The sequence below is a fragment of the Panulirus ornatus genome, chromosome 1 (genome assembly GCF_036320965.1).
Source record: "Panulirus ornatus isolate Po-2019 chromosome 1, ASM3632096v1, whole genome shotgun sequence".
NCBI classification, from domain to species: domain Eukaryota; kingdom Metazoa; phylum Arthropoda; class Malacostraca; order Decapoda; family Palinuridae; genus Panulirus; species Panulirus ornatus.
The window spans coordinates 8018441-8045169 of NC_092224.1; the positions used below are offsets into that span (position 1 = coordinate 8018441).

Genomic DNA, 26729 nt, shown 5'->3' on the forward strand with positions numbered 1-26729 from the left:
CTGACCCCTATGTAACTCATGAGACGTGTAAAAGTACCCCTGAAGGTACATGTGTACCCCAGGCTGGGAACTCCTGGTGTAGACATACCTGTCTGTATGTGATGAGGAATGTTTAGAACAATGTTCCTAACGCTGTCCCGCTGGTGTGATCGTGACACTGAACACTGATGCTCACACAGCCACCAACACGTTACAAACAATGTTTATGTTTGACGTGGCCCCCCCCACCTTCATGTTGGTGTGGCTCCACCTTTAAGAGTTGCTCTGACCTAACAATATGACCATTAATGTTAAACAGTTTATGCAAGACTGCAAACGGAAAGCAATTAATGTAAGACAGTAAACAGCAATATCAGACAAAGGCACTTGTATTTGACCTCATGATTTTCATTTACAGGCTTCACAGTCAGGAAGCAAGAAGGGTGTGGTGCGTGAAATCCCGTATCTGAATAAATATACATTTATTGACTATCATCACACAAAAAGGACCATGAAATACTTCCTGAATGGGGCATTTAACGTTAAGGTTTTTGATACAATAAGTCATTTCCATCATGTATGTGAATTAAAAGCTTGAACAAGTGTACGTCTTGATTCAAAAGTAAAGACAGCGAGTGTTAACTGTATCCTACACGAGCGATATTTTCTGACCCTGTTTGCATGCTATGTTCAGGGGTTACGCAAGCTCTTACGATTCCCCAACCCCTTAAAGTATTTCCAGCCTAGATCCCACGCTTTTATCACAAAGTGCACGGCTCATGCTTAATGGGGTCCTCAAACTACTGGAATGTCTCAAGTACATTATTCTCCTTAGACCCATTGGTAAATACTGCATCCTTGAAGAGAAGAACACGATACTCACGGGCGGGGGTAGAGGAAACCACGCTCAGGACCATGATGCTAAACAAGACACGTTTTAGGATCAAATCCTTCTCATACCCATAAGAAGAAACGCAAACATGAGACAGACAAATACTACCTGTACATTTCACAGGAAAGTACCGCTCTCTTCTGGGTTCGATGGAATTCGAAATGAACACTGTCACTCCCGTCATTTCACCATGATTGGTACTATATTTTTGTTTCCTGTACAATATAGAATCCCTTTCTAATGCCATAGTCAATTTGACTGAAGTCTTTGTAACAATAATGACAATTATTCGTTTATTGCAATCAGTGATGCAAACTTGAAGGCGTATTCTAGTAAGCGAAAAGGACTGACTGACACACACAGTTCGGTACAGCTTCGGCTTATCCTCGACTGTACGTTAGTAAGTAAATGAATCAAATGCAAGTACGTACTTACATTCCCACTTTAGGGATAACTGATACCAGTAAAACGTTTACGTCGTCCATGATCACAAAATATTTATCGTTTCTCTTCATCATGAGCTTCAAGACAGAATTCGTAAAAAAAATTCCAAAAGTGGCAAGATAAAGTTTGCAGATGTATCGACAATACTGAGCAACGAAAATACGCTGCTGCTTACAGAGTTCATCTACTATGTCGGATTATTTTTCGATAATAAAACAACAATATTGGTACTTTCCTCTGATACAAAACAGTATGACCGTATTCATGATATGCGAGGGGAAGAATGGTGGTAAGGAAACTCAGGAGTGAAGCAGGAGTACTTTAATCTCAGACGTTTCGACCAGAGGCCTCGACCAATCTCTCTGAGGAAGGCCTCTGGTCGAAACGTACGAGATCAAAGTACTCCTACTTCATTCTGAGTTTTCTTACCACCATGTTCCACTCACAAAACAGAATCATGAAATCTATCCTGATCCCTGACGAAAATCCGGTGAGTAATCTAACATGACGTTGACGGCTTTACTGATCCAGGAAGGTGATAGACCTGAAGCCCGTCCAACCAACCAACCTTCCAACCAACCGTCAAGATGTGGAACCCAACACTTTTATTTCATATTTGATGTGTGGCACTGATTTTGGTTTACCTTTGTCTGCTGACAGCGGTTTGTCCAGTAAAATACATCCATTCAACGTCTGAGACATCCCCACAAGCTGAAAACATGCGTCACTTGCATGAATGACTTTTTCAAGTTACGAAAACTATGTTGTCAGTTAAGGAACTGATTATGACAAGTCTTAAGAGCCTATCAAGACAGATGGAGTTAAGGGTCTGACATGTTGGAGGCGGGGCTGCAGTTATGTGTGTCTGTCTGGGACTTTGCTGCGAAAGAATACGACATGAATGCTTATTTTTCCTGTGATGCCATAAGGCTTGAGGCTAGCTGGTTGATTTATTAGTTTGGCTTTAAGCCGATTAAACGCTAGGGTCAAGAATGCAGTCAATGTCAACTTATAGACAGCTCGCGAAAAAAGTCTTCCAACAGCTTCTTTAAGTGAAGATAATTCCACGACCACATGCTTATGGGCCATTCCTAGAAGAAAAGAGAAATAATATATATATATATATATATATATATATATATATATATATATATATATATATATATATATATATATATATGTGTCTGTGTGTGTATATATATGTGTACAATGAGATGTATAGGTATGTATATTTGCGTGTGTGGTCGTGTATGTATATACATTGTGTATGGGGGTGGGTTGGGCCATTTCTTTCGTCTGTTTCCTTGCGCTACCTCGCAAATGCGGGATACAGCGACAAAGCAAAATAAATAAATAAATAAAAATATATATATATATGCTTATGGGCCATTCCTAGAAGAAAAGAGAAATAATATATATATATATATATATATATATATATATATATATATATATATATATATATATATATATATATATATATATATTATCCCTGGGGATAGGGGATGAAGAATACTTCCAACGTATTCCCTGCGTGTCGCAGAAGGCGACTAAAAGGGGAGGGAGCGGGAGGCTGGAAATCCTCCCCTCTCGTTTTTTTTTTTTTTCTTTTTTTTAATTTTGCAAAAGAAGGAACAGAGGGGGGCCAGGTCAGGATATTCCACAAATTCCACAAAGGCCCAGTCCTCTGTTCTTAACGCTACCTCGCTAATTCGGGGAAATGGCGGATAGTTTAAAAGAAAAAGAAAGAAAATATATATATATATATATATATATATATATATATATATATATATATATATATATATATATATATATATATATATATATATCCTAACAGATGCGATCCCGCCTGTTGCAAAGGGTTCCCGGGTTCGATCCCCGCTGTTGGAGGTTTGTATATTCTATGAAGGTGCGCGTTCATATGCACTTTGTTCGTATATATATATATATATATATATATATATATATATATATATATATATATATATATATATATATATATATATATATATATCCCTGGGGATAGGGGAGCAAGAATACTTCCCACGTATTCCCTGCGTGTCGTAGAAGGCGACTAAAAGGGGAGGGAGCGGGGGGCTGAAAATCCTCCCCTCTCGTTTTTTTTTTAATTTTCCAAAAGAAGGAACAGAGAATTGGGCCAGGTGAGGGTAGTCCCTCAAAGGCTCAGTCCTCTGTTCTTAACGCTACCTCGCTAATGCGGGAAATGGCGAATAGTTTGAAAGAAAAAGAAAGAATATATATATGGATGTTAATGTGCTGAGAGGTGCAACTGGAGGGATGTCTGATCATTATCTTGTGGAGGCTAAGGTGAAGATTTGTATGGGTTTTCAGAAAAGAAGAGTGAATGTTGGGGTGAAGAGGGTGGTGAGAGTAAGTGAGCTTGAGAAGGAGACCTGTGTGAGGAAGTACCAGGAGAGACTGAGTACAGAATGGAAAAAGGTGAGAACAATGGAAGTAAGGGGAGTGGGGGAGGAATGGGATGTATTTAGGGAATCAGTGATGGATTGCGCAAAAGATGCTTGTGGCATGAGAAGAGTAGGAGGTGGGTTGATTAGAAAGGGTAGTGAGTGGTGGGATGAAGAAGTAAGAGTATTAGTGAAAGAGAAGAGAGAGGCATTTGGACGATTTTTGCAGGGAAAAAATGCAATTGAGTGGGAGATGTATAAAAGAAAGAGACAGGAGGTCAAGAGAAAGGTGCAAGAGGTGAAAAAAAGGGCAAATGAGAGTTGGGGTGAGAGAGTATCATTAAATTTTAGGGAGAATAAAAAGATGTTCTGGAAGGAGGTAAATAAAGTGCGTAAGACAAGGGAGCAAATGGGAACTTCAGTGAAGGGCGCAAATGGGGAGGTGATAACAAGTAGTGGTGATGTGAGAAGGAGATGGAGTGAGTATTTTGAAGGTTTGTTGAATGTGTTTGATGATAGAGTGGCAGATATAGGGTGTTTTGGTCGAGGTGGTGTGCAAAGTGAGAGGGTTAGGGAAAATGATTTGGTAAACAGAGAAGAGGTAGTGAAAGCTTTGCGGAAGATGAAAGGCGGCAAGGCAGCAGGTTTGGATGGTATTGCAGTGGAATTTATTAAAAAAGGGGGTGACTGTATTGTTGACTGGTTGGTAAGGTTATTTAATGTATGTATGACTCATGGTGAGGTACCTGAGGATTGGCGGAATGCGTGCATAGTGCCATTGTACAAAGGCAAAGGGGATAAGAGTGAGTGCTCAAATTACAGAGGTAAAAGTTTGTTGAGTATTCCTGGTAAATTATATGGGACGGTATTGATTGAGAGGGTGAAGGCATGTACAGAGCATCAGATTGGGGAAGAGCAGTGTGGTTTCAGAAGTGGTAGAGGATGTGTGGATCAGGTGTTTGCTTTGAAGAATGTATGTGAGAAATACTTAGAAAAGCAAATGGATTTGTATGTAGCATTTATGGATCTGGAGAAGGCATATGATAGAGTTGATAGAGATGCTCTGTGGAAGGTATTAAGAATATATGGTGTGGGAGGAAAGTTGTTAGAAGCAGTGAAAAGTTTTTATCGAGGATGTAAGGCATGTGTGCGTGTAGGAAGAGAGGAAAGTGATTGGTTCTCAGTGAATGTAGGTTTGCGGCAGGGGTGTGTGATGTCTCCATGGTTGTTTAATTTGTTTATGGATGGGGTTGTTAGGGAGGTAAATGCAAGAGTTTTGGAAAGAGGGGCAAGTATGAAGTCTGTTGGGGATGAGAGAGCTTGGGAAGTGAGTCAGTTGTTGTTCGCTGATGATACAGCGCTGGTGGCTGATTCATGTGAGAAACTGCAGAAGCTGGTGACTGAGTTTGGAAAAGTGTGTGGAAGAAGAAAGTTAAGAGTAAATGTGAATAAGAGCAAGGTTATTAGGTACAGTAGGGTTGAGGGTCAAGTCAATTGGGAGGTGAGTTTGAATGGAGAAAAACTGGAGGAAGTGAAGTGTTTTAGATATCTGGGAGTGGATCTGTCAGCGGATGGAACCATGGAAGCGGAAGTGGATCATAGGGTGGGGGAGGGGGTGAAAATCCTGGGGGCCTTGAAGAATGTGTGGAAGTCGAGAACATTATCTCGGAAAGCAAAAATGGGTATGTTTGAAGGAATAGTGGTTCCAACAATGTTGTATGGTTGCGAGGCGTGGGCTATGGATAGAGTTGTGCGCAGGAGGATGGATGTGCTGGAAATGAGATGTTTGAGGACAATGTGTGGTGTGAGGTGGTTTGATCGAGTGAGTAACGTAAGGGTAAGAGAGATGTGTGGAAATAAAAAGAGCGTGGTTGAGAGAGCAGAAGAGGGTGTTTTGAAGTGGTTTGGGCACATGGAGAGGATGAGTGAGGAAAGATTGACCAGGAGGATATATGTGTCGGAGGTGGAGGGAACAAGGAGAAGAGGGAGACCAAATTGGAGGTGGAAAGATGGAATGAAAAAGATTTTGTGTGATCGGGGCCTGAACATGCAGGAGGGTGAAAGGAGGGCAAGGAATAGAGTGAATTGGAGCGATGTGGTATACCGGGGTTGACGTGCTGTCAGTGGATTGAAGCAGGGCATGTGAAGCGTCTGGGGTAAACCATGGAAAGCTGTGTAGGTATGTATATTTGCGTGTGTGGACGTATGTATATACATGTGTATGGGGGGGGGGGGGCCATTTCTTTCGTCTGTTTCCTTGCGCTACCTCGCAAACGCGGGAGACAGCGACAAAGTATAAAAAAAAAAAAATATATATATATATATATATATATATATATATATATATATATATATATATATATATATATTGCAAGAGGTCACCGTGGCGAGCGTGATCGAGTAAATTATGATAACCACGAGGAAAATGAAGGCATATATAAATATATATGCCAGTCTATCTCTGGGAATAAAGAATACTTCCCACGTATTCCCTGCGTGTCGTAGACGGCGACTAAAAGGGAAGGGAGCGGGGTGCTGGAAATCCTCCCTTCCACCCTCCCATTTTAATTTTCCAAAAGAAGGAACAGAGAAGTGGGCCAAGTGAAGATATTCCCCTAAAGGGGAAAGAGTTCAGCCAATATCTTATATCACAGTCAAGGTAATATCGTATGTTTTCTATCACTCTTTCATTTTCAATATTTCTTTTTTCCAAAGGCAGCTTTAGATGAAAAACTTACGGAATGCCTGCTGCGCGTTAGCATGATACTAAAAATAAGAAACATACCTTATCATGATCCCCCCAGTACACACACACACACACGTCATATGTCACCTTGTACTGTAGCCACTCGTCCGGCACGGAGCCTATGACTTTCAACGACTGATGTGATTTTGGATGAGAAAATATACATGTTCAGGGTCCAGGTGGCTGGAGACGAAGATTTTTTGACAGTTGACAGTAGGAACGGGTTTGGGGGGGTGTGTGTGTCTAAGATCACTGAAAGAATTTACTGAAGGGTTCTTGGGGGAATGTGTAGTGGTCAAGAGAGCGCCGAAGACGAGAGCGAAATAGGAAGGTGAGGGAACCTCGAGGTCTCCTAGCCGAGGTGTTAACACCGTCAGTCAGTTGAGTTCAAGATTAATGATATGTAAACAATGTGTCCCAGCGTTGGTGTCACCGGCATCATCGTATGACCATATGATTCAGTAAATGTGCTTTAACGTATTCGTCCCTTGGATGTGGAAATGGTAGCTTCCTCTGTGTTGATTTGATTTCTTCCTTAACATGAAGTCAGCTTCGATGTCTGGCAGAAAGTGAAGCACAGAGACAGACATCACCCGAGAGAAATTCCTCACACGTTAAGATAGCCATAAGAAATGTGGTATATCAAGATACTACAGGATGATATCAAGCGCCTGAAAGAAGGTGCAGTTTAGAGGATGAAATACCATGATGACGAAGAGTATACACTTGATAACGTCTTAGAGCACGCTGTATGGCATTCCCGTTGTACACATGCAGATGATACCAAGGACTTTGCAAAATAGCTGTGACACACTAATTCGTCATCTACAGGAAACCCAGTGCAATCTATCACCTAGACGAATACTTTCACCAAATACTTGGAGGAAGAAATGTCTCTTTCGTCAGGATGTGCAGCTTAAAGGTATATACTACAGGATATGGCTGACCGCAAAACGTCGGAGGAAACGCCAAGTTCTGCTCAGAGATGTTATCCTGACGTGGTGGTTCTTGCCTGGTGTACGTGATTAGATGTTACGGGAGGGCAAGCATCACCTCCAGTCCTGCTATGGAACAATATTTCTAATACTGTAGTTTCAGGTATCCCATGGGATTATCCTAGAAGCGTTAATTTCATTTTCCAGCGTTAATGAAGCTGTGGCTGACATTGTCAAAGTTGCAGGGGAATGCGGGCCACAAGCAAGAAGAATAACCCCGGAAAAGAAATCAGTGGTAAAAGGTATCAGTTTGCATAAAAGCCTTTCCTAACATCTGAAAATACAGACTCACTGTACATGACAGATGGGAGGAGATACGAGAGACAAGAAACTGCTGCAATTATCTGAGTTGATAGAGGTCTATTTCGACGTTTGATGGCAGCCATGAAAGCTGAGGGTGACATAAATCTAAAGATTTACTGCAACTATAACCCAGCGAAGCTTTACTCTCGCTGACAATCGCAGTCGCAGATGGAAATATGAGGCCATCAAGCAAAGTCCAATTACTATTTCTTGTAGCGGAAAAATGTCATGTCTCACAGATTAACTTGCTAAAGTCTCAGATGTTAACATGCATTATCGCTGACGGTAGGGCACCAGACCAGGGTCACGGGGAAACCTACTGATGGTGCTCACACATCTGGTGCCTTTGCTGGTGCCTTAATACAGATCATCAACGTAACCACCTAGCTGCCTTTTACGACTTTTGATGCTTTTGATTACTGCGAAAAACTGATGATCAAAAGCACCACCAGGAGGCAACGGGTCGGAAGGGCAAGGCTGCAGACGTGATATCATCGGTACGGAGGAATGGTATCAGAGACATGGAAATCAACCAGTGATGTAACTGCAAACAAAACAAATTTGATCATATTCATCAATAAGGCACCAAAAGTAAACATAGAGCGGATGGTTGCCCGTGGACGTGATGAGGTGGTAACAGGAACAAACCCGAGTTATCTATGGTTTCTCCGGGAGGAAATAGACACTTACATGTAAGCTTAAGAGGTGAAGTCTATTGGCTATGAAAAGACTGTAGATACAAGCACAGTTTTCAGATATTCTTCTGTTGCTAACAGCCTCCTCATCCCCGCCTTAGATAAGAGAGTTGGAAGAGAGTTGTGGCATCAAACCCGCAAAGTAACATTGGCATATGAAGATATCAAAGACCTCCCTCAAGACTTCCATCAAGATACTGTAGGTTAGTTTTCTGGGATATTTGCAAAATCTTGCTGGAAAGGGTTCTGCAGTTTACTTTGACTTTTCTGAATGTGTGACAAGAATTCCAGGGGAGCATATCCATTCTAAGAATTCATTTGCAAACTCTTTAACCCAACGCCAAATCAAGGTTAAGTCAAGCATTACCCTATATCTATTTCGAAAACAGAAAGAGAAAGAAACATATCACCGACACATGATTCACTCCTGCCGCAACTTCACAAGAGACAACTTGCAGACTCCAATTTAGCACAACTCAGTTGTGGGTAATCATGAGTTACCCACTCCAGTCACAAACGGTTGGTTCCATTACGACAGCAAACTGACGTCTTGCTTGATAACCGAAGAAGGACTTCCTTCTCAATGTGTAGGTGTCCCAATCTATGAGGTCGCAGTGACACCGTCGACGTCAGCTGAGGCTGTGTGTGTGTGTGTGTGTGTGTGTGTGTGTGTGTGTGTGTGTGTGTGTGTGATCGAAGTTATCGCATGTCCACATGGACCGGACAGTGATAAGCAACTTCGATACTGTTAGCAAAAGTAACTAGTAAATATGATTTCCTAATGGATGTCCATTAAGACATAAACATTCTTATCCATTTGTATTGCTGGTTTTGTTATTGTGCCTAGAGCAAATACCAACAGGTTTACCAACAGGTTTATGCATCAAAAATGTTGGATGGTTGGGGAGGGGCGCTTCATGTTGCGTTTTGTACGAGCTCGGTTCGATGCAGTTATGGTGTTGAGGGCGAGAAGTGCCAAGTGTAGGAGGCGACGTTAGCAAGAACGGTGTAGTAACTTCAGCTTGATGAGTCGGATGAGATTCAGGTGATGGTTGGGGATAGACGGATGGCATAGTTTTTTTCAATACCTCTTGATGGGTGGTGGCGGGAAGACTGAGGATGGTCTTCCATGCCCCCTTTTGCACCTTTTCTAATAGACCTTCTCGTATAGTGATTAAAGAGGCAGACCAAGCAAGGAAGGAACAGGTGTGAAGGTGAGCTTGGGGACAAGAAGGTTTTTTACAATTCGAGTGCCGGCAGTCTAAGAGTTTCGAATTGACGAAGAATGAACAATTCGGCTGCTAGACGTGATCATGATGCTGACGTGTTCCATATAGCTTACTCTGGCATCTAGAGAATCACCAAAAAGCTTGGAGAAGTGAACGGTGACAAAGGAGCTGCTGGTCCTTAGTGAGACAGTAGGGGGTGATACATGGCTGGAAGGTATACGCTGATGTGCATGACTATGGTCTTGGTTTTGTTGATGTTGGTATGGCACACCCATCGAACAGGTTCATCCATCAACAAATCATATACAAGCATAAGAGACCAAGATAAGTCCATCTCTGTGCCTGTGGGATGCTACAAGTAAAGAGGTGGAAAATGGAGATGACCTCTCGGAAGAGGAAGCGTAACGTCTCTCACTGAGGAAGTTTGCAAGCCATGGAATGAGACGTTTCCGCATGCTAAAGCTGATGGCATTGTTGATGACTGTTTTCATAAATTACGTCGATAGTTTTAGAGAACTCAGCGAAGGTAAAGCCGAAGGGGTCTTGTTGTTCTTTATGCTGCGGTGAGTAAGGGAAGCTTACGAGGCAGCGGGTGGTAAATGAGGTCTTTCCACTACCAAACTGCTGGAGCTCTGTGGCGCTTGCAGTGTCTGTGTTCACTCAGTTAAATACAAACCCTCCTCAGAGTAAGCTGGTTGATCGAAGTGATGGCAATGGGTCGACAATAACTGGAAGACTGTGAGCGTGTTAACATTGGTACAGGGGATATACTTATATCAAGTCTTCCAATCAAGGAGGCATTTTAATTGCAAGAGGAAAAGCACTAACGATGGAGAAGAGGGGTTCGGCTGGTTTAGGGGAGAGCTTTCAGAGTTTCAGAAGTAAGTGAATAGATGTAATGAGGCGGTTCGTTGCTGTGTAATAACATCACATACTGAGTCTTCGGGTGAGGGGCCTAGGAGGAAGGCTGGAAGGCAGATGTTGTCAAGGGTGGGGAGTCTCTGGTAGATGGTGACGAGGTGATGGTGTAAAGCTGAGATGCTTCATGATCAAAGGGATGAGCAGTGCTGGATAAAGCGAATAAACCTGTTCAAACAGCTCAGCTGCTTCAGCTTCCCCTACCAGTGGCGGATATGTGTGTGTGTGTGTGTGTGTGTGTGTGTGTGTGTGTGTGTGTGTGTGTGTGTGTGTGTGTGTGTGTGTGTGTGTGAGTGTGTTTAATTGCTCATTTATGGGAAGGGAGTTTTATACTTGTGGGCGCCCCTTCTCATGAACGGTTTCTACTAGCATACACCTTAAATCTATATATGTTATATGCATTAACAATGTCCCCAGTCATTCTAATCAACACTTCTTTACGTCTTCTTTAACTAGTTTTTGCTTATTTTCATGTTTTGTCTTCTGGTTGCCCTATCCCTGCATCTCTCGAAGAACTATTCACTGTCTACGTCATCAGTTTGCATTAGAAAATTAAAGATTATGATCAGGTCACTTCTCACTCCTTTCTTCCAAAGTAGGCAAATTCATAGCCTCCAACCTTTTCCGTAATTCAAGCTCTAATAATCATGGTGCCATCCTTGCTGCCTTCCTTTGAACCTTCTTTATGACTCTTTGTACTGCCTTAGATGCAGTAACAAACAAGAAAGACGTCAGAGGCACATTCTAGTTTTAGCCTTATGATGTATATGAACAGCTGGCTAAGTATTTCCTTATCCAATCACATGATACTTGAAAGCTATTCTAATATTTGCCAGCAGACAGTTTTCCTTAACTATTCTCCAAATGTGGGAATCTGGCAACAAGTTAGGGACGATGTCGACTCCCAAGCCCCTCTCACAGATGGAATTCTGTGTGTGTGTGTGTGTGTGTGTGTGTGCTTACTTTGAAAGCATGTAACTGTTTTCTTCATTTACAAGCATCATAAAGCCTATCTTTTTCACTCAGTATGATGCCTATAATTTCATAGATTGGCAACACCAACCTGAATGAAGAAGCCCTTTTCGAATACGTCTTTTGCCACGGTTCAGTAAAATAAAAGAACTTCCAAACAAGCAATGGACCTCTAAACTTCAAACCGCGAGTTCAGTTCTAGATTGTTTCATTCCGATATTCAAAAGACAAACCTTCCTCTCAAAAGAACAAAAGGGAATCAGAGATCCAAGCTCAGGGAAAACACCATGTGGAACATGGTGAAGACAGGAGCATATGTGAGATATGTAACATCCACAGAGGCAACACACAAGCTGTGGTGAGGAACCTGCCTAGTAGGCTAAAGGAAAACCGTAGTGTGGCAAACCATACTCCATCACCTCCAACGACGTCCACTTATCACGTACCGGTACATGTTTACTCTCCTTATACATCATAAAATACATTGTTATACAAACATATCAAACATATATGGGGGATTATATAAGCTCATACAAACATATACAAACATATATGGGGGATTATATAAGCTCATACAAACATATACAAACATATATGGGGATTATATAAGCTCATACAAACATATACAAACAAATAAATGCATTCTCATATCCTTAGATACACATACCTCCAGACTTAAAGAAATACATGCATTACGGACTGACGCTTACCGCAGTCACTTATATCATTTTTAGGGTGTACTACGTCCACTGAGATATTCTAATCCTCTGGTCAGACGCTCTGAAAAAACTATATGACGAGCCGTATGCCATGTCCCGCCAAAACACTTTTGCTTCCCGTCTACAACCTTTTCCAAATTCCTGCTTGTTACAACACAGACGATTGTTCAAGCATACCCAAAACGAAGGTGTTTTATCCTAGTACTTCTCAACAAATGGCAGTCGAACAATTCCATCATTAACATCTATGGCAAGTATGTTTCCTCAGCACGTTCATTAAATATTATCCTATCGCTCTCAACTTCACCGTTGCTTTCTTGGTCAAAGTCACAAAAGAATAGAGTCTCCGACCTCGATCCTCGCTTAAAGTTATGGGAGTTCAAATTTCCACAGCCCGGGGGCAAGCTTGATAACTAACTTCCTTTGTCTGACCCTTAATTTCTTTTATATTTTGTTCTTCAAACTTTCCTTTTAGGCACTTATGTCGCTGGATAAACTGAGGCTCTTTATTTTACCCTCAGGGTTGTCGAAAGCAAAATATGAGGATATCTTATTATGGCGAGATTACAAGACGAGTTTTCAGTTTACGATCTGAAAAGTCAACTTCACTTGGGGAAGAACAGAGTGAATTAAAATCCCGCCACATTCCGCCTCGACCAAGATACTCTAACATCGATGAAAGAACGCAGATCGTAAAAGATGACTAAGTAGAGAAGGACAAACCAGAGGAGCGGGAAAAGAAAAAAAAAAATAAACATCATGGAGCCTAACCACTGGATCATTGTAAAGTGATTGGTACTCACCATCGCTGAGGATCGGCTGGAGGATGGCGGCTGAGGAGTAAGTACACCACATGGACACCGCGAAGAGGAGCAGGAGGAGGAGGATCTGCGTCAGCCAAGTTCTCGTCCGCACAAACGAACACCTGGCGGCCATAGTGGTCGCTGGCGCTCGGCACTGAGGAGGGGAAGTGTATCGGTGAGCTCTGGCAGGTGCAGATGTTGAAATGGTGGTCCATCATCAGGTTGACACTTCAATGATTTCAGGCACATATCTTATATATACTGTCTAACACTGAAGATACACTTATATCTTGACTATTTCAGGCACATATCTTATATATACCGTCTAACACTGAAGATACACTTATATCTTGACTAGAACACATTCGTAAAATACAGAAACACACACACACATTACAGCAAGAAATGTGCAGCCGGAATCTGTGTCAGAGAGACTTAGGACATTAAATCATTCCTATCTTGTCGCCAAGTTCCACATCGCATTCATGGACATATATAGGGCAATATCACGTAAGGTGTTCACACTGTATATCAGACCAACGTTAGAATATTGTTTTTAAGCTTCATCACCGTTCTTTAAAAAGTACGAAGACCCAATAAAGTCTAGATGACAACAAAGATGGCACCAAAAGTAAGAGAGCTGAGTTACAGGAAAAGGTTAGAGATTATGAATCTTTCCACCATAGAAAAGAGAAGAGCCACGAGTGACCTGATCACGAACTTCATGCTTTCAAACTGTTTTGATAGCATCTATTGTCAACTATTCTTTGAACAGTACAAGAACAGAACATAAAAAGGCCATAACATGAAATCAAACAAGAAACTTTTTAGAAATATGTAAAGTTCTTTCATAGTTATAAGAGCAGTAGATGAAAGGAATAAAGGGAATGACGAAAATGTGAACTTGGATAGCATACAGAAATTTAAGAAACTGTAGTAAAAGTTCAAAAAATAATACTAATGAATTCAAAGAGACGATTAATGGGTCCTGACAAGGCTTTGCTATAGTGGAAGAGAACTGAAACTCATGAATTAGTGTGATTAAGTGCAGAAACGCAAACTTTTTGGCTTTTTTATGTCAAATCTTAAATACCGGGACAGCCCTACCAAGGGGCAGCCCTACTCACTTCGTCATTTGTTTGAAGCCGACAAAACAAGGCAATGTGTCATCTTCAAACGACTGTGTTGTGTGATGGGCGAGCCTCAACTGATATCGGGACGACACCACAACCAATCCTCAATTCGGAGAGGTTGGTAGCCCTGCAAGTGCAGACTAGGCGATCATAGCCATAAACTCAACTTTTCGGCTTTTAAAATATAATCAACATGTATTTCATTCCTCTTTTTATGTTTCATTAAACATAACTGTATGTGTAATGAGGTGAAATCGCCACCACCTTTACAGGTAGAATGCCCGGTGCTAATCCCTAAGTAACATTTCAACAGAATTTCGACTGCACTTATCCATTACACAACAGCGCAAAATTCCTATTTCCACTCACCACAGTTAATGCTCTAGCGGATACACATGAAAACATTCGCCTTAATACCTTATCATAAAACAATATACAACCACCAACCACCGACTAACGATATTGGTCGACCTGACCGCACTCAGTCTGCAGTGGTTACAATTTTCAAGTCACTTATACTGTATAAACACAACAATCACTAGTCTTTAATGGCTCTTAAAAGAAAATTAGTTTAAGGTGATAATGATCAGACCACGGAAATGCGGGAACCATCTCACAAACTAAAGCTGTTTCACCTGTTTGTTATCACAGCTACGATTGTCATCCTCGTGGACAAGCCATGCAGTAATAGTCTCTCTTCAATCTGGACACTGAACAACCTTCCGGGAATCAGGTTGTTTTTAATTAGTTGCTGACCTCCACAACGAGCCTGAGTTCCTTATCTTCTAGCAAGGGTAGCTGGGCCTCACTTTAGCTACTTTAGGGACTACTCGACGGGTGCCAATCTCCCTCACATTACCTATTCCCTCACCGCCGCTGCACCAAACCTTTGGCTCACGCCATTAGGCCTAAACGCGCAAGATTTCCTGTTCAAACTGAGACAATGCCCTTACTGCCTATACTCCCAGCTAACGTCACAAGGATCTACACTTGTTTGCACATAATATTCACCTTTTCCCCGCGATACAAACACATACCTGCTTCACTTACGGCGACATTTCTAAGGACGCTCCATCACATGTTTGTTTATACGCGTCGCCCACAAGTATGCCAACCCTTCCGACACGCTATCCCCAAGATTGCAACCGACCCGCCAAATTCAATTTTTATCAAACCATCCCTATTACTTATATGTAAGTATATAAATGTGTATATGAGTAGATATATATATATATATATATATATATATATATATATATATTTTTTTTTTTTTTTTTTTTTTGCTTTGTCGCTGTCTCCCGCGTTTGCGAGGTAGCGCAAGGAAACAGACGAAAGAAATGGCCCAACCCACCCCCATACACATGTATATACATACGTCCACACACGCAAATATACATACCTACACAGCTTTCCATGGTTTACCCCAGACGCTTCACATGCCCTTGATTCAATCCACTGACAGCACGTCAACCCCGGTATACCACATCGCTCCAATTCACTCTATTCCTTGCCCTCCTTTCACCCTCCTGCATGTTCAGGCCCCGATCACACAAAATCTTTTTCACTCCATCTTTCCACCTCCAATTTGGTCTCCCTCTTCTCCTCGTTCCCTCCACCTCCGACACATATATCCTCTTGGTCAATCTTTCCTCACTCATTCTCTCCATGTGCCCAAACCATTTCAAAACACCCTCTTCTGCTCTCTCAACCACGCTCTTTTTATTTCCACACATCTCTCTTACCCTTACGTTACTTACTCGATCAAACCACCTCACACCACACATTGTCCTCAAACATCTCATTTCCAGCACATCCATCCTCCTGCGCACAACTCTATCCATAGCCCATGCCTCGCAACCATACAACATTGTTGGAACCACTATTCCTTCAAACATACCCATTTTTGCTTTCCGAGATAATGTTCTCGACTTCCACACATTCTTCAAGGCTCCCAGAATTTTCGCCCCCTCCCCCACCCTATGATCCACTTCCGCTTCCATGGTTCCATCCGATGCCAGATCCACTCCCAGATATCTAAAACACTTCACTTCCTCCAGTTTTTCTCCATTCAAACTCACCTCCCAATTGACTTGACCCTCAACCCTACTGTACCTAATAACCTTGCTCTTATTCACATTTACTCTTAACTTTCTTCTTTCACACACTTTACCAAACTCAGTCACCAGCTTCTGCAGTTTCTCACATGAATCAGCCACCAGCGCTGTATCATATATATATATATATATATATATATATATATATATATATATATATATATATATATATATACATATATATATATATATATATTTATAGGAATATATATATACACACACACACTTAAACTGTTTCTAGTACTGATGTTTATAGGGTGCTTTCTGAATAATTCTAAGGATGTTTTATTCAAATGCATTGATCCTAATAATATTGAAGGGGCTGAGTATACTCTTTAGATAGTTTTGCTTGTTCTCTATCGAATGTTTTATTCTTTCACTAGTCTTGAAATCTTCCTTCTCTTGTTTTTGTGAATACCTGCTGATTTTTTAAGGTAAGCTGATGGCAGAACTTGAAAATCATCACGAGAGAGAGAGAGAGAGAGAGAGAGAGAGAGAGAGAGAGAGAGAGAGAGAGAGAGAGAGAGAGAGAGAGAGATGGGTGGATAGGACAGATGATGTGAATATCTTTTCATAAGATCCAAAAGGCTAATCATATTAACGCTCCATGTGGCACAGAGGCCACATTATTTTCAACTGGCGTTGATATAATGATGAGAACAAGAGATAATGTGCTTGGAATTGACTTTTTATGTTTAAATACACATACCAGTCAATAAGTACAGCTGTGTGTAAATGTAACGTTTAAACAATTTGCTACTCTGTAAATAACAATTTCAGATTATTTCTTACATCACAAACTAGTATAGTAGCATTTAAAGTATCAGACAATATGCAAGATTAAACTATTGGCTCTACTCTTTGAATTTAAACTACGGAAGACACTCAAAGAGATAACATGCAAGATTGCAAATACAACATTCAACGAATTAAAGATATCTAGATATTTGATATGATAGTGAAGACAATCAAGCTAACATGGGCCACATGCAAAGGGAGAGTGTATGTGGTCTTACAATTATCGTTAACACCTGAAGAAGGTATTAAAGATTTTTCAGTTTGATGGATGTAACTTACGTTGACAGCCTTAATGACCCTGGCAGTTGATAGGCCACAAGTCCAAACAACCAACCACCATCAAGTTATTCTCTTATCCTCCTCACAACTATGGCAAATTGAAAGCACGTTTGAAAATAACAGACATGAAGATGAACATCACGCCAATGCAAAGGTTATAACAATATCGGATGGCAAGGAACACCGGATGAAGCGTTTCAGTCACAATATATTTTGGATCAACGAACACTCTCATTGTTTCTCATCTTCGGGGAACCTGTGAAAGACGAGTCTGTATTATTTCTTTTCCTACAAATAATGCATGAAAGTGCGACTTTCTTGTGACTCCTGCCATGGCTGATAATGATTATCAATCACGACTTTGAACATTTGGAAAGTAGCGCATAAACAAACAGACTGCTAGCGCCATCTCTATGTGCAGCGGTCTCGCGTGTGTTCGTTCCTGTTTTAGTTCACCATAGGTCCCAGTTTTTCATACATCAGCCATAATTTGAGTTTTCCTATCTTTGCTCTGTGGTCTTCGATGAGAACAAACGCAGTGATGACAGACAAAGGAAAGAGCGTACGTCGCACGGAAAAGCAGCGTATAACAATTGTTGCTCTTATTTCTGAACGTAATGCTCATAGTTAGGGCAAACATATTGACCCTGTGAGCATTATCCGCAAGTAGCAAGCATGGGCTAAACTGACGGGAGTAATCTAATGCTATGTATCCACATCTTCAGGCAACGTCCGTTGCTCAAGCCAGCTTGGGAACATAATCGAGCAAAATGAGTGGATTCTTTTTTCATAACCCCGATATATGTTTTGGAAATTGCTTTTAAAAAGACCGCAGTCGATATCTACGATACACTACATCTTCACCCATGGTGCTGATTATACGTTATTGGAATACGCAAAAATGATTGGCGAGATTGGCTTAGATAAGATCAGTGACGATTATTTTGTGCTATTTTCATTAAATTCGATCATCTTGATGATTAGATTTAGATATCATAGGCTCAAGAACGATCATAGGTCGTGCAACAGGAAGAAGTCAACTATTAGTGGGAAAAGGTCACCTTGACCACTCAAATACAGTGTATTGTCAACAGATGGAGTATGTTGACAGCCAGAGAATAACAGAGGTCCTAGCTAGCGTATGTTGACAGCCAATACGATAGCCTAGTCGACAATGAGAGCAGGCGGTTGTTCTCAGTGAGACTGACATAGGTATGACATTCGTCACATGTTTGCCTGATCCCAGGAAAAAGGATCAGATAATATTCTTTGATGTATATGTATAAATGTAATCAAAATAGACACTAAAAGTTAGGAAGGATAACTATCAAAATCAGCTGTAGAAAAAATGATTTAGCGACAATGGTCGTTACATTATTGGAGATCATACCGAATTAAATGATTGTTCATACTCACCCACTCTAAAACTTGTTCACGAGAAAATGAAGTTAAGGCTTAGTTACGCTACAGCGTGAATTCAGCTTTAACCTTCAGCTTGGGTTGACGCTGGACCCAGGAGGCCTTCTTCAGCCCCGCTTCTACTAGATTCCATTGCAAGCCGAACCATCTCCAGGTTCCTCATGTTGCTCAGTGTCCAGCCCCTCAGCCTCGAGCAGCGAACCCCAGACACACCACATATCCTACCACAGACCTTCATGCTGCCCGCTAGTACCTGGGTCATGTACTGTGACACTTGATACACCCATATGCTCCCGTGTTAGTTCCCGTGTCACAGTCAGAAACAAGTGACACATCATATTCCCCACCCTTGCATGCTGCCAGAGGAGGGGAGAAGAGAAAGATTACAGAGAGAGGGAGAGAGGAGAGAGGAGAGAGAGAGAGAGAGAGAGAGAGAGAGAGAGAGAGAGAGAGAGAGAGAGAGAGAGAGAGAGAGAGAGAGAGAGAGAGTGCGCTACTCGGAAATGAAGACGCATCATATGATACAAGTGCCTTAATCATTTAGATAATCTTACAACAGTTTACCTCTTGCATTTACCTTTCTGAGTAGACTTCCTCTAATCTTTTCCAAAAAGGTTCCTCGTAGTGCATTCTTTTGAGAGACGATTGCGTCTGATGATAATTTCTTCCTGTGCCAAACATGCACGAGAATCTGACCGATCCCTGACGACGACGCGTTGTGGCCTTACCTCAACTACTTCCTCCCTCCACCTGACAGCTACGTCAGTGCCTCCGTTTCTCAGATACATAATAAAAGGCCAATGGCACTTGGAAGTGCACCCCGCTGCTCACCTTTAAATCCGATCTCGCAGTAAAACAGTGTTTGAAAAATAGCTCCTGAACTGTTTTGTATCTCAGTTCATCTGTTACCTGTGAACACTGAACGTGAACAAGTTTAAGGTTCTTGAGGCAGAAATCAATATTTTCCTCTAAGCGTCACATCCTGTTTATGTAGGTCGGTTTTCGGAAAGGGTAAGCGACAACACAAACTCTATTGGGGTTCCAATAATATCCAGTGTTATGAGTCAGGCAAACACCACTGGCTTGTGATTTATTTATTTATCTATTTCTTTTTTTTTTTTTTGACATATTAGAAGGAAAAAAAAGGGTCTTTTGTTTAGGTATCGAAGGAAAAAAAAAAAAAAAAGGGTCTTTGTTTAGGTATCGAAAAGCAATAACATCAGTGTCACTGTACCTGTCACGCACACACACACACACACACACACACACACACACAGCTCCTCCGCCGACTGAAAATACTAGGCGTCGCACCAACTGAGCTCTGTAATGTCTGACTCTATACCATCTTCACCTACGCCTCCCCAGCCTGGTCCTCCTCACTAACAGCAACACTGAGGAACCAGATTAAAAGAGTGGAGAAAAGGGCATGCAGAACCATCCCGGGCCCTGCTTACATCACCGACCAAAAGACCCCCCCACACCTCACTGAACCTTCACTTCTCCGACCAACATCTGCAACTCACACGGCAGTTTGGCGGTAAAATGCTGACACCCCTCCTCCCTCAACACCTCTCCACCACGGACCTCTGTTCATCACCAGAGACTTGCTCCAATCAACAACGTTCGTACAGACAAATATTAGAACAGTCTCACACCTGCCATTGTAAACCTCATAAAGAAACCATGAACAAGTGCTTAGCTAAGCAAGTCAACAGCTAAGTTGTGTTAGCTAGGCTTTGTGCTATGTCAACTGCTGGATTACTACAACTGTTCATCACTTAATGTTCAGTCGAGTTCACGGTGCATACCACCTATAACTGCCACCTTGGCTGTCTAAATGTACACCTCACCAATAGTGATGCTCACCATACAGTGCAAATATCCAGCCTACACCTAATCTTAAGCTCTTGTATTATTAGGAAACCAGCAGCTATCATGATCTTTCCGTTCTGTAATATCTGTAATACCTCAACTGTGCAATTTTTTTTTGCCGAATGGCTGTCAAAATTGAATATCTTTTTATCTATCTATTCACATATTCATTTACACTACTTGTTCGACCCTTGATTGGGTAGGACGCGAATCAGTGGAGCTCACAAGCCGCCAACAGGTTAACATGCCGACCTGCAATCTCTCTCTCTCTCTCTCTCTCTCTCTCTCTCTCTCTCTCTCTCTCTCTCTCTCTCTCTCTCTCTCTCTCTCTCTCTCTCCCCCCATCCCTCCAACTTAATATTCTGATTACGCCCGGATACACCTACCATCTTCGCACAAAAGTGTTTACTTCCCATGAACTTGGTTGTGAAAGAGTGTAAAGAATTACATATTTTTACCAGTGAAGTAGTGAAGCCTATGTCAGAGCTGCGGTCGTCTCAGTGAAAAACATGACACGGACGTATTCCTCGGTCCTCCAACCGTTGAAGTTGACCCAACTAACCACAGCGACAGCTGAAGTTGTGACCCAACTGACCACAGCGACAGTTGAAGTTTTGACCCAGCACCAGCAGCACACACCAAAACTAACTTCAACTGACCGACGTCCGTCACCACAATAACTTTGTACCAACCAGTGCTCGTGTAGATGTAAGTATTGTCCTACACTTACAGTCATAAACAATCCATGAATAGATGCACAGCTAAGCAAGCAAATGGCTTAGTTTATAACTTCTATAATACTGCAACGGAAACAACGTGAAAATATTCATCACTTAACATTCACATTAAAAACATAATACATGTCAACGTTGTATTATTGCAGTTCACTAAGTATGTAACTTTACGTCACTTAATGTTCACCATTAAATACATAGTGTATATCAGCACAATACTATTGCAGTTCAACCAATATGTAACTTCCCATCTCGTAATGTCCAGCTAATCACCACTAAATGTATAATGAATGAAATTTGTCCTGTAAAAGCGTATGAAGTATTCAGCCTTACCTTGATCTTAAGCTCTTTTGTGATCAATTAACTAGTTACCACTGTGACCCCCTGGTTATACAAATCCGAATGTTTGCCTAGATTCAATAAATCGTTCTTTATCTAACTAACACACGTACGCTCATCCACAGCCATAAATCTTCCAGTGAAACTATACAAGGCATTAGATGCACCGCTAACCACCATAATTCATGCTTAATCTAAACGTCCCATTGCTTGGAATATGTCACTCCACCACCCAAATCCACTAACCTTGAGTCTCTTAATACTACCATACGACCTGTTGCAATCACTCCAATCCACGGTCTAGTTTGTGAAAGTTTTGTGTCTGACTGGGCCTATGGTAACACTGTTGATTCAATAGACCCTCAGTAGTATGGAAACATGAAGTCTTCCTTCACCACCCACTGCCTCGTCAGCCTCCTAGAATTCATTTTCCGCAACTTGGAGAGGAGCAAGACCACGGTGGCACTCACCTTCGTAGACTTTACTGAGGCTTTGGTAAACCATAGCATTGTCATAAAGAAAGTCGTCAACCTGGAATTAAGAGAGCGTCTCGTCTCATGGCTGGTGAACTCCTTGACTGAGCAACATCAAACCGTCAAATTTAGCGGAGCCGCATCGACCTCACTACTCCTACCATGAAGTGTACCACAGGGCACCGAGATGGGGCTGCTCTGCTTCCTCCTCCTTATCAGTGACCCCCTGAGGGACGTAAGCTAACGCTAGAGGTACATGGACGACTCCACCTTTGGCATCATTATCTGTGCCCCTCAGCCCATCATCTATAACCTTCAGGACTGGAGTAAGTCCAGCGACGTGACCAGCCACAACATCAAGATGCACATCAACCTGGATGTGGACAACATCCATTCCCCTGACACCACACTCTAGACCCTGACATCCTCCGGGTGGTCAGAGACTTCAAACTTCTTGACGTCACTAGAGACGACGCTTTAGACGTGAAGTCACCTCAGTATTATCATCGAATCTGCCATGATCATACAGTACGTCTGTACCTTCACCGCCCACCGCAATTACTAACCGTCCACAAATTGAGATCAGGAATGTCGTCACCATCTTCATTCTACCTAAGCTCTCCTTCGCCTGCCCGACTTGGCCCTCCTCACTAACAGCTGCACAGAGGGATCACAGAGGGATCACAGAGGGGTCACAGAGGGGTCACAGAGGGATCACAGAGGGATCACAGAGGGATCCCAGAGGGATCACAGAGAGATCACATAGGAATCACAGAGGGATCACAGAGGGATCACAGAGGGATCACAGAGGGATCACAGAGGGATCACAGAGGGATCACAGAGGGATCACAGAGGAATCACAGAGGGATCACAGAGGGATCACAGAGGGATCACAGAGGGATCACAGAGAGATACAGAGGGATCAGCTTAAAAGAGTATAGAAAAGGGAATGCCAAATCACCCTGGGCCCTTCTTACACCACCTACCAAGAGGCCCTCATCTTGCTGAACCTGTCCACCATCTACGACCAACACTGGCAGCTCACACGCGGCAGTCTGACAATAAACTGCAGACCCAACTCCGTCACAGAGACCTCCTCACCCCTCGACGCCCCTCCACCACGGACCACCATTCATCAAAATAGACTTGTTCCATTCATATTCCGCACAGACAGATATGAAAACAATCCATGAGGCAGTACACAACTCTGCAGGAGAACAGTTCAGTTTTCTGTTAGCTAGGCTATGTGGTATGTCCATTACTGCAATTCATCACTCGATGTTCAGCCAAGTTCATAATGCATAATGTTTACTCAGTAAACATCCCTGAATACCTGCCATCCTGTCTATCCACATGTACCTCACCCATGTGCTTATCTTGAGTGTGGAAATATCCTGCCCACCTTGACCTTATGCTCTTTTATGATTAGTTAACTATCAACAGTCATGACCTCCCAGTTCTGTAATATCTGTAGCATATGAACTGTGTATTTTCAGCCGGATGGCTGTTTAAATCCAATTAACGTTATTCAGTTGTATGTATATATTTGTTTGACATACAGACCTCCGTGGAGTAGCGGTTAGCGCTAATGACCGTCACGCGTGCACGGGTCGCCAGGGGTCAAATCCAGAGGTTCGAATCCTGGTCCTGGCAGCCGGTCCACAGTCGACCTAGCTGTTTATCCTCCCGAGGGGACTGGTCGATAAAATGGCACCTGGCATGGTCTCGGGTGTGTTTTGGGGTATACATACATAGTAGTAAAGACACGTTACATATATGCAACGTCAAGAGACGTGACAACATGAGTGTAAATCTCTTTCCCCGTAACAAACAAATAGTGATCACAAATAATAATCACACAACATAATATCAAGCAAAGTACTTGTTCAAAAAGATGTGAAATAGTACTTTTGTAGCACAAGAATGGTGGATGAAGGAAATAAAAGAAATGATGATATGTTTGATTACAGAAAGCTTACAGAAATCCAAAAAGCTGTTGTATGACAGTAAAGACTATGGCAAAGGACGAGGCAGAGCAGAGCAGGTGAGAGATGACGCGTGGGAAGACAACAGGACGAGGAAAGCAGCTGTGATCAAGGTGACTGGAACACACGAAACTGGAATATGGCTGCCTACGGTGAGACAATACACCCGTGATACTGACGTTAATCTCTACCCTGATGTTACTGGTATTCAGCCAGGCCTTCGTCAGGGTTATAGCAATACTGCTTTTACAACATCGATGCGGAAAACTACAAGAACAGCAAATGAAAGAAAGGTCTAAGACTCTAAGTTGATGGAATTCACAGCACTGAACTTCTTCAGTATTTCTTCCACGGCTGAACTTGTCATATATGCATGAGGCCAGCAGCACCAGACACCGTTGATGTCAAAAATGAAAACCACCGGTGAGAAGGACTGGCGGAGGAAGACGACCACCACACGCCATCATCCATAATAACCTAATACTTTTCCATATTAAAAGAAAATGGGGGAATCCGACAGGCTGTCAGCGCAAAAGTGGAAAACTGAAAAAAAGAAAGAAAAAACTAGGAGACAAGATGGGGAAAGATATACATATAAAAAAGTCAAGTTGATTACAAGTCGCTGCCAGAGGAGCGGGAACGAAAAAGAGTTAAATAATGAGCCACATAATAACGTCATCTCGAGTAAGAGAACACGGAACGCGTAGAGGAAATCGAGGAGGATTGCTGAGGAAAAGAAAACGTGCGATAAGTCGAGGGAGCACTAGTGAGAATGGCTCAGATGACGACTGCCCAACACACGTGGGTCATCTGGCAACGCACCAGGGTAATCCCCCTACTGACGACTAACTCATCACCAAACGTCGACCTCAGACTACCTCATGAACACGAAGATCCACAAGTCGTGGTCGAGAAGACGGAGTGATTGTGGCAAGAGAGAGCAACGGTAACGAAGACTCCAAATTCTGAGACGTATTGAGTACGGCATCTAACCCCTTAAGCACTAACAGGGCGACGCTTAAGTACGTCGTATGATGCCTTGACCCTTAAGGCTCAAGTCAGAGGTTCACGCCGTCATACCTAAGGGTGAATATGGTCGTCTTCAAAGAGGTAGAACGACCATGTTACACCTCAAACACTAATCAAAAGACGAGGACGGATATACCCTGAGACTGAGCAATCAGGAACCAACATCTGGGATGAGCTTAGTCGGCTGCCGCCTCAGAGGTCACGCCGCCACATCAAGAGCCAATTATGACGTACTTCAGAAAGCTCAGTAAAGCTCAGCGACAGTAGCAAGGTGGACCTACCCCACCGCCTCCCAGACTTCGGCTCGACTTCGATGTCTGCTACTCCAGTAACATTTGTGTAGCACATAACATCACCAGATCCCATCTACTCTACTTCATCTTGAGCAGGTAAATGTATACCGTAAAGATAAGCAGCTGATAAGAATGAAAAAGAAATAGAATAGATTTATGACCTTAACAACGATGATAGCAGTAATGATGATATAAACACTAATGATATGGAGAATGGTTATGATAAATATTATATGAAAGTTATATGATTATGTACCCTCACGCTTTACAATAACAGGCGAGTCCCTTACTGCTATAATGCTACCAACATATACTTCCATCTGCATATCTCATTCTTTCCTACAATCTTTCCTTCTTTTCCCTTTTTTACCTCTATTAACCCAACCCTTCTGTTCATTACCATCTTTACTATGACTTAACTGATGATAATGTTATTACTATTGAACGCATATGTCATCGCTATCAAAATACTATAAATTGTACAACAGATATTTGGCCGTCCATCTGTGGTTTCGGGTGCATTACACATGACAGCTATGAGTGCGAACTAATGAGGCCTTTTTTGTCTGTTTTCCTGGCGCTACCTCGCTGGAACGGAGGGGTAGCGGTGCTGTTTCCTGTGGGGCGGGGTAGCGACAGAAATGAATGAAGGCATTATGTACATGTGTACAACCCAATCTATAGCCCATGCCTCGCAACCTTATAACATTGTTGGAACCACTATTCCATCAAACATACCCATTTTTGCTCTCTGAGTGCAAGACTTCCACTGCTTCCTCTCCTTTAACCATCCCATTTGTTCTACGTCCATCCCGTCACAAACATATCTATCTGCCTCCCTAACATCTAACTCATTCAGCTGTCCTTCAGAATAGTTTCCATCTCTTATCACATATTCGTTCCTCAAAAACCACGGCCAGACTTTCACTTGTTTCTAAGAAGAAACGAATGGACACTCAACTAGTCACGCCTCTCGTATCCACCAAGGTCTTATCTGATACCTGTCAATTAATACAGTTACTAATACCCCTAAACCCCCAACGCTACTCACCCACGTCTACTTACTCTGTGCCACGTACACTTGTATGTGTGCCCCGTGCACTTATATATGTGCCATGTATACTTAACCATTCATTC

The 26729-nt window shown here is 42.2% G+C and overlaps 1 pseudogene; it reads right to left on the bottom strand.

The window, feature by feature from the left end:
• LOC139754819 (uncharacterized) overlaps positions 1-26729 on the bottom strand; it is a 539145-nt pseudogene that overhangs the window by 453850 nt on the left and 58566 nt on the right.